Source organism: Columba livia, chromosome 11 (assembly GCF_036013475.1).
Source record: "Columba livia isolate bColLiv1 breed racing homer chromosome 11, bColLiv1.pat.W.v2, whole genome shotgun sequence".
Lineage (NCBI taxonomy): Eukaryota > Metazoa > Chordata > Aves > Columbiformes > Columbidae > Columba > Columba livia.
The window spans coordinates 5,892,886-5,906,303 of NC_088612.1; the positions used below are offsets into that span (position 1 = coordinate 5,892,886).

General features: G+C 41.0%; 1 protein-coding gene across 1 annotated transcript in view; it reads right to left on the minus strand.

Annotated features, from left to right (window-relative positions):
• The window catches only part of LOC135580557 (uncharacterized), a 153,928-nt gene that overhangs the window by 45,552 nt on the left and 94,958 nt on the right, over nucleotides 1-13,418 (minus strand). The window lies entirely within an intron of this gene.

Below are 13,418 nucleotides of genomic sequence, written 5' to 3' on the forward strand. Positions count from 1 at the left end.
CTAATGTTTTATTCAATATTTCAGTGAGTTTCAATTACTTTCAATTATAATTCAACAGCTTTCTATTTAAAACAATTATTGTCCTTTATAACCTGTTTCGAGTAAAATAAATTGTTTGTCTTTATCCATCATTGGCTTCTTCTATAGGTATTCATTCCAGGTCTCCCTTTGGTTTTCCAGTTCCCCATTAACTTGTGTAGCCTTTCATTAACCCCTTATGTGCCCTTCGACTCCACAGCACAATCAAGCCCCTGACAAAAAGCTGTCAGTGCAGCCCCTGAGACAATCACAATCAATTAAACTCATTAAAAAGCTATATGATTCAATTACAGGCAACAAGATACAATCCTGGTTGACTGAATAGCGCTGGGGTACTTGGAGTGAAGCAGAGGCCACTGGGGTGAGGATAAGCTCAATTTCTAGGAAATGTGGGTGTTGCCAGCAATGTCTTACATGAATATGAGCCCAAGGAAAGCAAAGGGAATATTTTTACAGTTCGTCTTAAAATGGGTAAGGCCATTCTTTGGTTCATTGACTTTGTGAGGAAATAGTGCTTGAAAGAGTCTCCCTAAGACGTGCTTGCAGTGATGTTATTTTCTTCTATCTTTGTAGCACAAAATATAACCGTGCCCTGATAACAGGAACTGGTTAGGCTGTGATTTATTTTTTTTTAATGTTTGATCATAAAACTATTTGAATCTATGGAAAAGAACTCCCTTTCAATATAAGACAGGAGGAAACTCTTCATTTGCAAATTGTTGTCTCCTTGCAGCTCTTTGAAGGTGAGTTTTCCCAGTTCGACAGCTTTACATATCTGCAAGAACTAGTGGGGAATAAAAAAGTTTATTTTGTGTAAATGTATAACAGTGGGACTTTGTCCTTCATTTCATTCAATTTCTTTTTTTCTTTTTTTTTTTTTTTTAAGTCATTGTATTTCCCAAAAGGAGAAAAAATAATCTTTCAATTAAAACCCACTTTTTTCTGTTTTTTTTTTTTTTTTTTTTTTTTTTTCCTACTGGGGTATTGCTAAAAATGAAAGCGCGTGTTCTTCTGCTTGGATTTGTTTTCATTTAAGTAGGATTCTTTTTCCACAAAAAGAAAAAAAAATAAATACATGTTAGACTAAAAACATCTATAAAGCTTAAAAAATTTCATTTAGGATTTTTCTTTGGAAATAGAAAATGAGAGGAAATCAAAATAGGTCAGGAAAAGATTTCCATTTAGCCAAAACAGTACTTTTGAATTAATTTATTCTCAATCAAGACATTTCACTCAGTTCTAATCGCTGGTCTGAAGTCACCCTTCAGCATTCAGAAGGAGTTGATTTAGATGCTCCCATGGGTTCCCATGAATTGGAAACGTAATCAGTCAATCATCTTCCTGCTCTCGCAGTTTGCTGTTATTGAGTAATTCTCAAGATCATACTATCCTCTTGCAGAAACACTTTATCTGGCTTATATTTTTACCTAGAAATGTGTAAACCAACATAGTTTCCTTGATGTTAATGAGGTATTGATGCGCTTAAAGTTAAGCCCAAGATTAAGTAATTTGTTGGACACAGTCCTAAGCCCTGGAAAGGGGAAATGCTGAGATCTGGTTTGTGGAAGTCTCCACAGCTTCTAACAAAGCTTGATGGTGGGCAAAAGTTGTATTGATTCAAGTAAATCAGTTTAGAAATTGATGATGATCCACTTAAGCATCTTCCTTTCAAGGCTCCTTTTCAAGTCGCCTTAAAGCTAATTCAATGAGAGCTGCTGTCCAGGCATGGGGCTTGCTCTGACTGACCAAGCTCAGTTCATGAATGATTTGCTGAGCTCCTGTAGGCATCTTCTTATGCTAAGAAGTGTGAGATTGTCCCTGGACACCCATAAGTAATCACCTTGCTGAAGAGGAGGTTGAACAAGCAAAGTCAACTTTCTAAGATTTTATACAAATTATATACTTTATAGCCCTTTTTTTTTGTATCAAAGTGATCAAACTATTGTGATCAAAACTCCATTTCAGGTGATATAACCTGAAAACCATGGTAACATTCTCTGCTCTAGTATTACTTACATTAAAAAACCCCAAACAAACAAACCCCCAAAAACCCCAACGAAACAAAACATCATTATGTGTAGTTGGAGAGCGAAGGTTCTTCCCCTTTTCTCGCACTTCGTAACCTTACGTAACCCTCTGTACAGTAGCAGGTGACATCAATCAGGTTATATAAATACAGCTATAGAGTGCAGAGATATACTGGTCCCTTCTCTATAGAGAAGGAGAAAAGTATATGTTTTCCTGCAGACCTTACACAAAAAATGTATTTGAAATGTCAGTTCAAAATGTTTTAGAGAAAAGGGAGACTCATTACTGACAGTGCTATCAGGAAAAAAATGTTTGCTGAAAAGCATTGGCCAGTACCTGTGTCTTGGTCTGGGAAGAAGATAATGCAGCAGGATTGTGTAATCTGATGTGCATCCTCCCTTGGGCCAAGTGTATCACAGGCTTGGTTGATATGAGTAAATTATATGTAATCCAAGCCCAATTCTCATCTGTTGCACCTAACATATGCTTCAACCACTTGGATTTGGGTGGGTTTTGGTACAGGCATAAGAGGTTGCCATGTGCTTTCAGTTAATTCTGACAAAACTCTATGAGTGACTTACTCTGAGGTCTGTCAGGCACAATGAAGTGGCACAGTACATTTTACTGCTTGCATATTAACCTCTTATTTCTACAGAGATAAGTTATGAAATATCAGTGTATTTAGTCTCTAATTCATTGATTGCAGAATTTAAGTCTTTCTATTTTATCACTATATCTGATCAAAGCCATCCAAACACAAGGGACAGGGATAAGAAATCCATAAGTACCAGTGTGTGGTCAAATAACAGCTATTCAAGATTAACACACAAACATTAAAACAAGGACAGACTGAAGTCAATATGCCCAAACATACTTCAATTGCTTCTTAAAAGTGGATACTTTTGAGAGATTTCCTAACTCAATCATCTTCTGCTTTGTCCATTCATTCTTCTACAAATCCTCTTCTCCTGGCTCAGGATGGAGTGGGGAAAGGTGCTGGAGCTTTCATTTTGACTCCCCTCAAAACTCTACCACTGCATCCCTGTGCAAAGCCCAACATTCCTGGGGCAACCCGTGCAGCTCCACCACCGAGCCTCATCCCTCTCCTGCAGCCCTCTTCTCAGCTTTAGTAGCCAAGACAATTTGGGCTGCTGCCGATCCGACCTGCCCACATACCGGCTTTCTCCTCAACCCTGCTCCATGCCAATCGGTTCCTTCCCAAAATCCGCCTGCCTGACAGCCCCCACTGAGAGCATCCCAATACGCAGCCCTTTACCGACTCTGTTAGCAATGGGAACAGATAGTCAGGGTCTGTTCACCTGAGGCAGGGCTGCTGCTGAGCTGGAGTGATTAAAGTATTAACTGCTGGAATAGCTGTCCATCCCACTCATCTCCATCAGAAGCAATTAATATGGATTATATATATTTTGCAAGAAGAATATATTTCCTTTCAAACCTTGGAGAAACTCCAGAGAGGATTAGGTGGAAGACTGAATGAGCTAATTTGCATAAATTAGGTAAAATGTGAATAGTAATTTGCATTCAGAAAGGCTCTCTTTGACTCTTTATGATATATTGATGCCATCTGGAGAACCTAGCTACAAACCAGACATTTGTTGGATCGATTTTCCTCAGGCTGTTCCCACAAACTTTGCAGCTATGTTCAGAAATATTCCCCTTTCCTCCTATTGCTTTGAGTAGGGTTAAAGACCTTTTTGTATGATTGGTCTTTTTTATTCAACAGAGGACAATTCAGACAGCTTAAGTAGAAATAGATGGTACACTGGAAATACTCTAATTGCTGTTCTTCACCTGAGGCACATGCTCTCACTGAGTGCTATGTTGAATGCCCATGTTAACATGGCAGCAGGGTGCCAGGGTATGGAAATGGTCAGGCTGGAGTTTCACGTAATTTTTCTTTTCTCAGCTTTCATGATTTCCTTTGGGAACCACGTTTTATGAGCTTCTTCTTATCTCCTTTTGAGTTACACAGCTTTTTCTTGCATTATACTATTTTCAGGGCCCACTCCTTCATTTATCAGGCATGGAGAAGGCTGATGTTCTACCGGATTTCTCACTCAGTCACAGGGAGCTTGCTGCTCCCTGCCAAACTCATTACATGCCAGAGGCCATCATGTCATGGTGACAGTCCCCAGTGCCTCCAGAGGAATGTATTGGCTGATTGCCATCCTCTTTCTCCGGTGGAGTTCAGTGGATCACCCCATTTTTACAAAGGCAGGAACCGAGGTAATTTGTCACCAGCATCCTTAAGTCTCCAGGGTTCATAAATACTCAGTAACAGAATTCTTGCTGCTTCTTGGAGCTGCTGCTGTAGCCATCACTAAATACCTTTATAGGTGGTTAAACAAATGGTCTGCAGGCTTTCCTCCCAGAGCTGCTGCTGAGGCTCACAGCAATGACCTCAGCACCAGGTGAGCCTCAGCATCACTGCTTTATACGGACAAAATCATCTGGCTGCAGCTAAACCAGGCAAAAGTAACATAGACAGGGCATTTCTGCAATAATGACAGTGAATGGTGTAAAGACCTCACATGCCCCGAGGTTTTAGGGTGAAGAGACAAAGGGTCAGAAAAGTTCAAGATGCCAGAAGTGAGCAGAAAACCTCTTTAGATGTAACCTTTTTAAAGCAGGATGGTAAAGGAAGCTGGCATCACATTCTGAATGTGATTTTCAGTATTCTTATACAATCAGAATTGCTACCAACCCCTGAAAAACAATTATTTCCACAGCTCTTCTCAAGACAAATGCTGTCTGAACTAAGAGACAAGCACGAACTGGGGCATGAGTCACTTCTCATGCAATTGCCAAGTTCATGGATTGAACTCTGTGGCAAGTCAAGTCTGTATCAGCTGTCCATGCTAGAGAGGCTGGATTTGAAATATCTGAGACGAACAGCATTTGGTAAAATTGGCAAAACTGGGGTAAAGGTAATAAGATAAGATTCATTCCAGATGAACACCTTCAGAGAGTATTTTATTTGTTAAAAGGATGGGTAAGAGTTTGGTGATTTTTTAATAATTATAAAAAGCCAAATTTGTATATCCTGGAATAAAATTCTGAGAGCTCTGGAAAGCTCTCTGGGAGCTGCAGAATAAGAAGTCATTTCTGTGAGACCTGAAGGCTGAGATGGTATCAAAAATATCTAAGAACTTTCAGACTCTAAGTACCTGATTGTGCCTTACTCCTTTAGGCCATTCTTTTTCCTTTTAAGAACAGCAGCAATAACTTTTTATGCAACTTTGTACGTGTTATATAAACTTCTAATAGTAAATGGCAAGCTGACAATTTTCAGATTATTATTTTTTTTTCTGTTGGTGAATGTCAGTAGGTCAATATAAACTGTTGTAGAGGAGCTCAGTTTAAATGAATTTCCTCATTTGAAGAAACCATAATTTTTTTAAATGGCAAAAACATCCTATTTCCTCATTTTCAACAGTTAAGTTAATTATGTTTTTATTACAGAAAGCTCACCATCATCTAAATGAAATATTTTCAAGGTATCGGAATGAATTGTGCATTGATCTAATCTGTACATTTTTCAGATTTTGTTTCACAAACACTGATGAATCCAGAACTGGGAAAGCCATTTCAAAACCTTGCAAATTCCCCCAGACAGAAAAAGCATTTCCTTTACTGATTTAATAACAGATAGCAATAATAACGCATGTCATAATTACAGTGATTGTGAGGGTAGTTTCAGGCAATTTAAATCAAGCCTCTTCCAGAAAACTGGAGGTGGGAAGGAGTGAGGTGGGTGGATGATGGCTTAGAAACATGGTTATTGATCGATTTGTTCATGGTGGATTAACTCAGGAAGGGAGAGTTAGATTTATTTTGGCTTTATCTGTGAAGAGATATTGAATATTTGCTTAATTTTATTGCATATTTACGGTATAACTTGATGATTACACACAATTTATACCAAAAAAAAACCCAAACAAAACAAACCCACAAACAAATGCTAAAGCAATTAAATACTCATTACATTAGTTTTCCTGGCTCAGGAGGGGGACTAGATACTTCCTTGGGGTCTCTTCCAGGCCTGTCCTCTACGCTTCCCTACCCCATAGGCTGAGCCTTACAAAACTGTTCTTTACTGGGCTGGGCTCAGAGTCAGATGGGCAGGAACAGGAAGATCCATTTTGAGTCCATGGAACATTTAGGTAGATGGTTCAGCCAGGCAAAAGGCGAGGCTCTCCTAGACTCTCCTTAGACTCTAGGACAAGTTATGTGCAAGGGTTTCTCAAACTTTTTCAGTTTGCTAGCCTCTAAACCCTATTCCATGTATAAGCCTTATCCAGTAAGTGTAAGCCTACCACTCATAGTTTTACAGTTCTGCAAGATTTATAGCTACCCACCACAGATCCTTCAGAAATAACCCACAGACCTCCAGGCATCCTTGGGTCAGTGGGTTGAAAACTGCTGTTTTGCACCAAAGGACTCCCAGAGAAGGGTGCTGTAGCATCTTGAATGTGCCAAAACTAATGGGATGGGCATAAATCTTGGCTAGAGACAGTGTCGTGGAGACGTATTCATGGCTTTCAAGCCACCCACTTGGGTACTGGTAGCATTGTAGCTTTGTTTGATCTAATTTACTTTATTCTCAAGCAGATCTGGAGCTCTGTGCTGCTACTCGGTACCGTGGTAATGCTAGAGCTCCACAGTTTAAATGTTTTTCTTGCAGTCCTGGGGGCCTTTTTGATGTATTTTAGCACAGGAGACTTCAGAACTCCCTGCCAACAAAAATCATTGACTTCTTTGTCTGGCATAACACTGAAAAGTCCCAATTCTGATTAAACTTGGCTTGTTTTCTTGCCCTCTCTGTAGTTACATGTGAATATAAGATTCCTCTATATCTGTTGCGCTTTCCCTCCCTGGAGAAAACATTTCAGCAGTACCAAGAGGAGTCTAATCAGGTATTAAAACCAAAGTGAATTGCACTTGTTGTAGAATCAGGGGTAAATTACTAGTGCAATGATAGAGCCTCTCTCCTGTTTTAATCCATTTTAATCTCATTGTTGAGCTAATAAAACCTATTGGTTTACTAAATCAATGTAGGGTGTGATTCATTATTATGCATGCTGGTACACAGATCCAAACGCAAACTCTCTCTGCTATAGACTGGAGCATTACTGATCCAATGGAAGTTGGCTCCAGGGAAAAATTACCTCTTACAAGTTGTCATAGAAAGATGCTCGCTATGGCAAATTTTTGCTTGTGTGAGACAGAGATTTTATTTGACTTTGTTGATGCCAACTGCACTTGAAATATTTTTACAAATGATTTAATCTACAAACAGAAAAGAAACCTCCCTTTGTTTGAGTTCATATTGAATTCATTTGTGACCATTAAGCAAAACAGCTATGTCCTATAATGAAGAGGGATTAGTAGGGAAACAAATATATTTGTTAGTTTTATTCTTCCCCTTGCATTTATTAGAACAAGCCTGTGTTTCCAGTTCGCATTTCATTTTCTTTATGGCAGGCTGCTGGAGGTGAGATATAAGTTAAAAAGATAAATTTATATGAACCCTTAATTTTTGCTGCTTTTCTGTCTCAGATCGTATCATTCTTGCCAACTCTCTTCATTTAGGAGGGTCAATCTATATTTTACTAGTGAAACAAGCACTGTTTTTTCATGCTGTTCCTCCCAGTAGCTCTCTGGAAATGAAGTTCTATGAACTTAAAAAGTATCTCTCTATTTATATCTTTGCAGATATCAGATATTTGACAGAACCTTTTTCTTCTTTAAAATCCCTTTTCAATTTTTTTTTTTTATTATTATTTTTATTTTTAGTTCTTGTAAAATGACTTGTAAGGGCTTGAAACAGAAAGTGCTGTTCTTTCGGGAAGTGTACACTGGTTTTCTGATCAATAAAAAGCATCCAGTCTGTCACATCCCATGTAAATCTGTGCTATGCGTAGCCACAAGTCCTTGCAAATAAGAATACATCGAAGGGTGACAAAACCAGGACTCCCAAGGACATCAAGACAGTTTGAGAAGGACTCCAGGCTCTGACTTGTGATCAAGAAAGAGCAACTTAACAAGATACCAAACATCAGAAGAGCTGAGGTAGCAGTCTGGGCACACGTTCTTGGCTTGTGACAAAGATATAATAATGCAATTTAACTTAGCTGACAGTGAAACAAAGTGAAGCTGCAGGGTATTATTTTGCATTAGCTCCAGGCAAAGAGCCTATATATGGGCAGGTATGTTTGCTTTGCTGATGTGCAATAACATACTAAACCTCCATGACCCGATATTTTATCCAAACCCTCAGATCTTTTTGCTTCGGATATCTCAAGCTTTCAGCACATCAGCCAAAGCGGATTCTTTAGCCAAGGTTCGTCAGGGACAGGCAGCAGTGGCACACCACCCCCTGTCCAGATTAACGTAACGCAAACAAATTGCCCTAAGTTAATACAAGGTCTGCGGTCTCAGTACCACCAACATAAGGAGACAACGTGCTGTAGGACAGACTCAAATCTTCAAGCTGAGGTCAAAAGCCTAAACCTTAATTAAGACTTATGTCAATCGAAACGAGGCGCCGTTACAGAAAGAGGCCTCAGCTGCACAATTGAAATGCCTGGATTTCAGCCTCCTTGCAAACATTAAGGGTTTTTACAGGCTTAAATGGCCTTTGCCCTGCACTTGTTTGGGGTGCCCTCTCTTGCAAATGGCACCCTCGAGGCTTTCAAAGTACAACTAGGAAAATGCAGGGAACTTACTTGGAACCAGGATAATTTAGTTTGGGAATTGAAAAGAAAAAAGATGGAAAGTGAGGGCTTGAAAATGGAAAAACAATCATAAATGAGTTCATTAGGGCAGTAACAGTCTCAGCTGAGGGGGCTGAGCCCCTCTGAGCTCTGTTTGTACATTGCTATAGGTTGCTGCTTCGTGGTGGTTGTTGCCCTAATTTTCCCCAGAAAGCCAGGTTAGATCTCAGAGGCTGAAGCCTTCCTGTAGACCAGGTGGAACAGTGGGATTAGTGCTCACCTTGAAGAGCTAAGTCATGCAAGAAGAGAATTTGAGCATTGGTTGAGTAGAAGAAATGACAAGGAAGGCTTTATTTACTGTATATCCAGAAAGCCACCAATCTCTCTGCCCCCATTTTGGGTTCCCTTTGTCTCCTTCTGCTTTTGTCACAATGCCAGCAGCACCCACCTGTTGCCAGTGATGGAAGTAACAATAAGAATGTTTCTGAGAGTTACATCCCAACCAGCCCCTCTGCCTACTGGAGGCTGTAACCAGGCTCTTGCTTCCCAGGACCCTTTTAAAGGCTTCTTGTCCCTGCTGGGATCTGGGGCCAGGAAGGGGCGAAGTTGTCTGGCTTCAGCCTAAGGTCTGGAAATCAGGTGGGAAATAGGGATAGTCATTTAAAATGCCATCTGGCAATGGGAAGAAGATGGAGCTGGGAGGATGAGGGTTGGTATTTGCTCTCTGTATTGTTTATAGACTAGCAAATGAAAGAACAAGGCAGACATAGCATGCAAGCATCTAGTTGGTTGAGGTTATGGTTAGCCCTTCATTGATTCCCTCGTTTGTCCTGTTCCTTCCTATTATTTTCTCCATGCTGGGATTATATCTGGATGATAAATTGTCTTTTTCATCTAAAGTTGCCTAATGAACGGCATACGAAGGTGTTGCTCTCTGCAGCACCTCCTGGCACTACTGTAACGCAGTCACCTGGAGGTGGGGGACAGCCACATATGATGTGACCTGCCTGGCTCTGCAACCAGGTTCACAGGAGAAAAGAAGTAGGTGAGGGAGAACAAGGACAGAGCTCCCACCTGGGAGAAACAGAACACAGGCAACTTCCCTCACCTACTTGCTGCATTGGCATATCTTGGAGCTCTGAAGTCCTAGTGATGGATTAACTACAGTAGAACAGGGTCAGCAAACTCAGTGCTCCTCTCTCCCAAGAAACCCTGTGTGCTGAAGAGGCTGGAGAAGAGGTTTTTTTTCCCCAGCATCTGTCCCTCTTGATACCTTTTCTGTCAGTTTCCTCCTTGGATCATGGGTTTCAAATCATCAGTCCACCCCGGCTTTTTTATAACAACTGACCTGGCAAGAACTACATCAGTGAAAAAGATCCCCTGACTGAAATTCCAGCTACAAATCACTGTCAGATTTCAGAGATGTCTTTTCTACTACTGAGCTGGAGTAGATATGTATGTACATAGGCCCACCAAAAGAATCTATTCTTCAAATCCATGGAGTATTTTCAGTTATTGACCCAGGGTTATATCTGTGCATAGAGAAAAGAACAGGAAAGGAGGGGGGAGCAGGAGACAGAGAGAAAAAAATTAGGATGCTAGTACTTGTTCTCAGTGATAGAGATATAAATATTAATTCAGTTATTCTGCTGAGAGGAGAAGTGATAGGCAGGGTCTAGGGGAGTATGGCAGTGGGGACTGCTGAAGGTCCCCTGATATTACACACTTAGGTGAAATAATCCTAAAAAAAGCCTGTGTGGAAATCTCTGGCCATTATGGTTGTGTCTCTGCTGCTCTGCTGCACTTGTGTCTGGATATGCTCATGTACCCTCAAGATTAGACTTATCTTAAAATAAATTCTGTGGTGACTCCTACAGCACAATCTCAGCCGGTCATGGCTGAACATGTTATGCTTTCTTGTTCCTAGCACAGGGCAGATCCAGCCAGGATTCCCAGAGAAAAGACACAAACTCTGTTTTGTGTCAGGGCCAGGAAAAAAAAATCTTCATGCACAGAGCTTGTAGACAGACAACTCAAATCGCTGGCACAGAACTAAACTCTGGAGTCCTCATAATACCTGGAGGATTGTTCTTCTTAACCTACTTGCATTTTATTTTACTTCTCTCTTATTTCCACCTCTGTCACTTGAACTGTTAAGTTACATATCTGTCTAGTAGAAGAATCTCTGCTCCATTGAATGGCCTCCCTGGGCTTTAGAACTCCATTAATTAGCATCTTTTAAATGGTTGGGTAATATTCGTTTCTCCTTTTCAAAACCATTTCCCCAAGCCCTTATTTTAATAAAGCTGGTGCTCATGAACATTTAAATATTAAAGCCCTTGGTTACAGAAAGACGAAAGAGGCATTTTAAAAGACAGCCAAGCAAGAATTACTTAAATGACTGACATAATTTTTTGTGTATGTGTGCGCGTGTGAATGTGCAGCACCTCTGAGATGAAACATTGTCTTAAAGGCATTTCTGTGTCAGTGTGTATAAGGTCAGGATAAGCGTAATTTGGGAGGCGGCTGTGTCTGTCAGGATAGTAACAACACCAGGGGCCCTGGGGAAATGTAGTACGACGCAATATGTTTAAGTGTGGATGACAACTTATTTCAAAACACACTAGAAAGGACTGTGTTCCTTTGTATAATTGCACACACTGTTACAGGTGTGAAAGGTGAACTGAAAGTTGCCACATATTTAAAGATCTTATCCTGGGAAAGGTGCTTTGTATTTTTTATTGAGGGCAAAAAACTGAGGTTTCTTCACTCAAACTTTATAACCTCATCAGCTGGGGCTGATCATGCCAAAGGCAGAAGCACTGTGCCTCACTTTGTGCCAAGCACTGATGGGGATGATCAAGTAGGTATATAACATTTAAATATTGTTGGAACTGCCATTAAAGACCTCGAGTTCAGCAGGGTATCACCAGCAGGGGTTTCCTCACCTGGCCAGAAAGGTTCAGATTTGCCCTGGAAGAACCGGAGGGCAGCCTGGACTGTCTCACCCTTTCTTTTTTTGTCTCCTAAGGCTGCCAACAGAGATGTCAGACAAATGATGTTTTTTGTTATGTTGGAACATCTTGTCAATTCCGGACAGGGCACAGACTCTCTGGTTCATATCTCACAGGCTAGCGGCTCAGATGGCAATGATTTCTGTCTTATCACAAATCTAAGTCTCGGTGATCAGTGAGTGGTAAGTATTTTTTTCAGATACTTCAGCCTGCCTGTGCAAGATTTACAGCGGTTTTCTTGCTGAAAGGCTTTATACACTGTCAAACCTCTCCTAAGTCAGAGAACTGCCTATCAATGGGCTGTTATTTGCTCAGAAAGCAGCTGTGTTTTCCCACTAGATGTAATGGCACAGCCATGATTTGTAGCTGTTGTAAAATGATGATGATCTGTTATTCACAACCCACCGAATGTGTGGTCACGGGGTTTTGCTGAGCAGTACCTACTACCCAAGCTAATATAATACCTTAAATACAGATTCTTCTTTAAATTCACTTGCCATGCCCCAGTCTCACTGTTCTCTCTGCTGTGGCCATTGCTGACCCTGAAAGCATCCTGACCAAACCCTGGGGAGCTGATCCCTGCCGCCAGCCTATTCACACACTGTTGATGGTCCTCACCTCTGGTGGAGCTCAGCCTCACACTGAAAGACTGGGGTGAAAGAAATAACTTATTTTTCAATAGTTTCATTCTCTGTATTCAAGTCAGTGACAGATTTGGGCAAGAGTTTCAATTCTTAAGCCGTTTTCTTCTTAACAAAAAGGCTTTTTAGGAGCGCTGAAGCACTCTCTGTCTCTCTTGTACAGGAGCAACTCTCTGTGTGACAAGAATGCATGTGCCGCATTGAGCCCTTCTCCCTTCTGCCAAATCACAGGCCTCTGTCCACCTAACCTCAAAGAGGTGATCCTTAGCTCACCCCACTCACAGAGCAGTCACAGGAGGTCAGCACTGTACACTGACTTGCAGACAGAAGGGCAACATGCTGTATTTAGAGGTCAGCATGTTGAATTTGGAGGAATTGTGGCAAAAAAAAGCCTCATGCTTCCATGCCAGACCTAAGAGCCTTGAAGGTGCTGCCTCATTGCTCTGCAATTTCCCTCTAAGGTATTGAAAACATGTATGGTGCAGATAACCTATTCTGCTGAGGTCTGACAGCAAAACTTGGGGATTTATTTTCATGCTTTGTATGGTCACAAACCCAAAATGAGTACATAATCCTGAGATTTGACTTCTCTTCCTCCCACTTCTTTGAACTGTCTCTGTGGTCTGGGCTTGTTTCCAAAAGATACCTTTCCAGTTCTAAATGCTGGGTGGAAATGGAGGTTGGGTGAAGGTTAATTTGAATTTGCTGCAAATGAGCCTAACACAGTCCATGGGTTTAGAGGTACTAGCGAAAGGCTGAAGTCAAATGGGTAACACACAGGAGTAAATGGCTGGGTAAAGTGGCAACAGCCACACCGCAGCTCTTCAGTTGCATATGGATCATGAGCAGATTTATTTTCCGTGGCCCCTTTTTGAGGGGCAGCTCTTAATGCTGCAGTGGCAGAACCCAGCAATCATTGCACAACTCTTCTGAAACTTGCTTGCATCCAACTTACACCA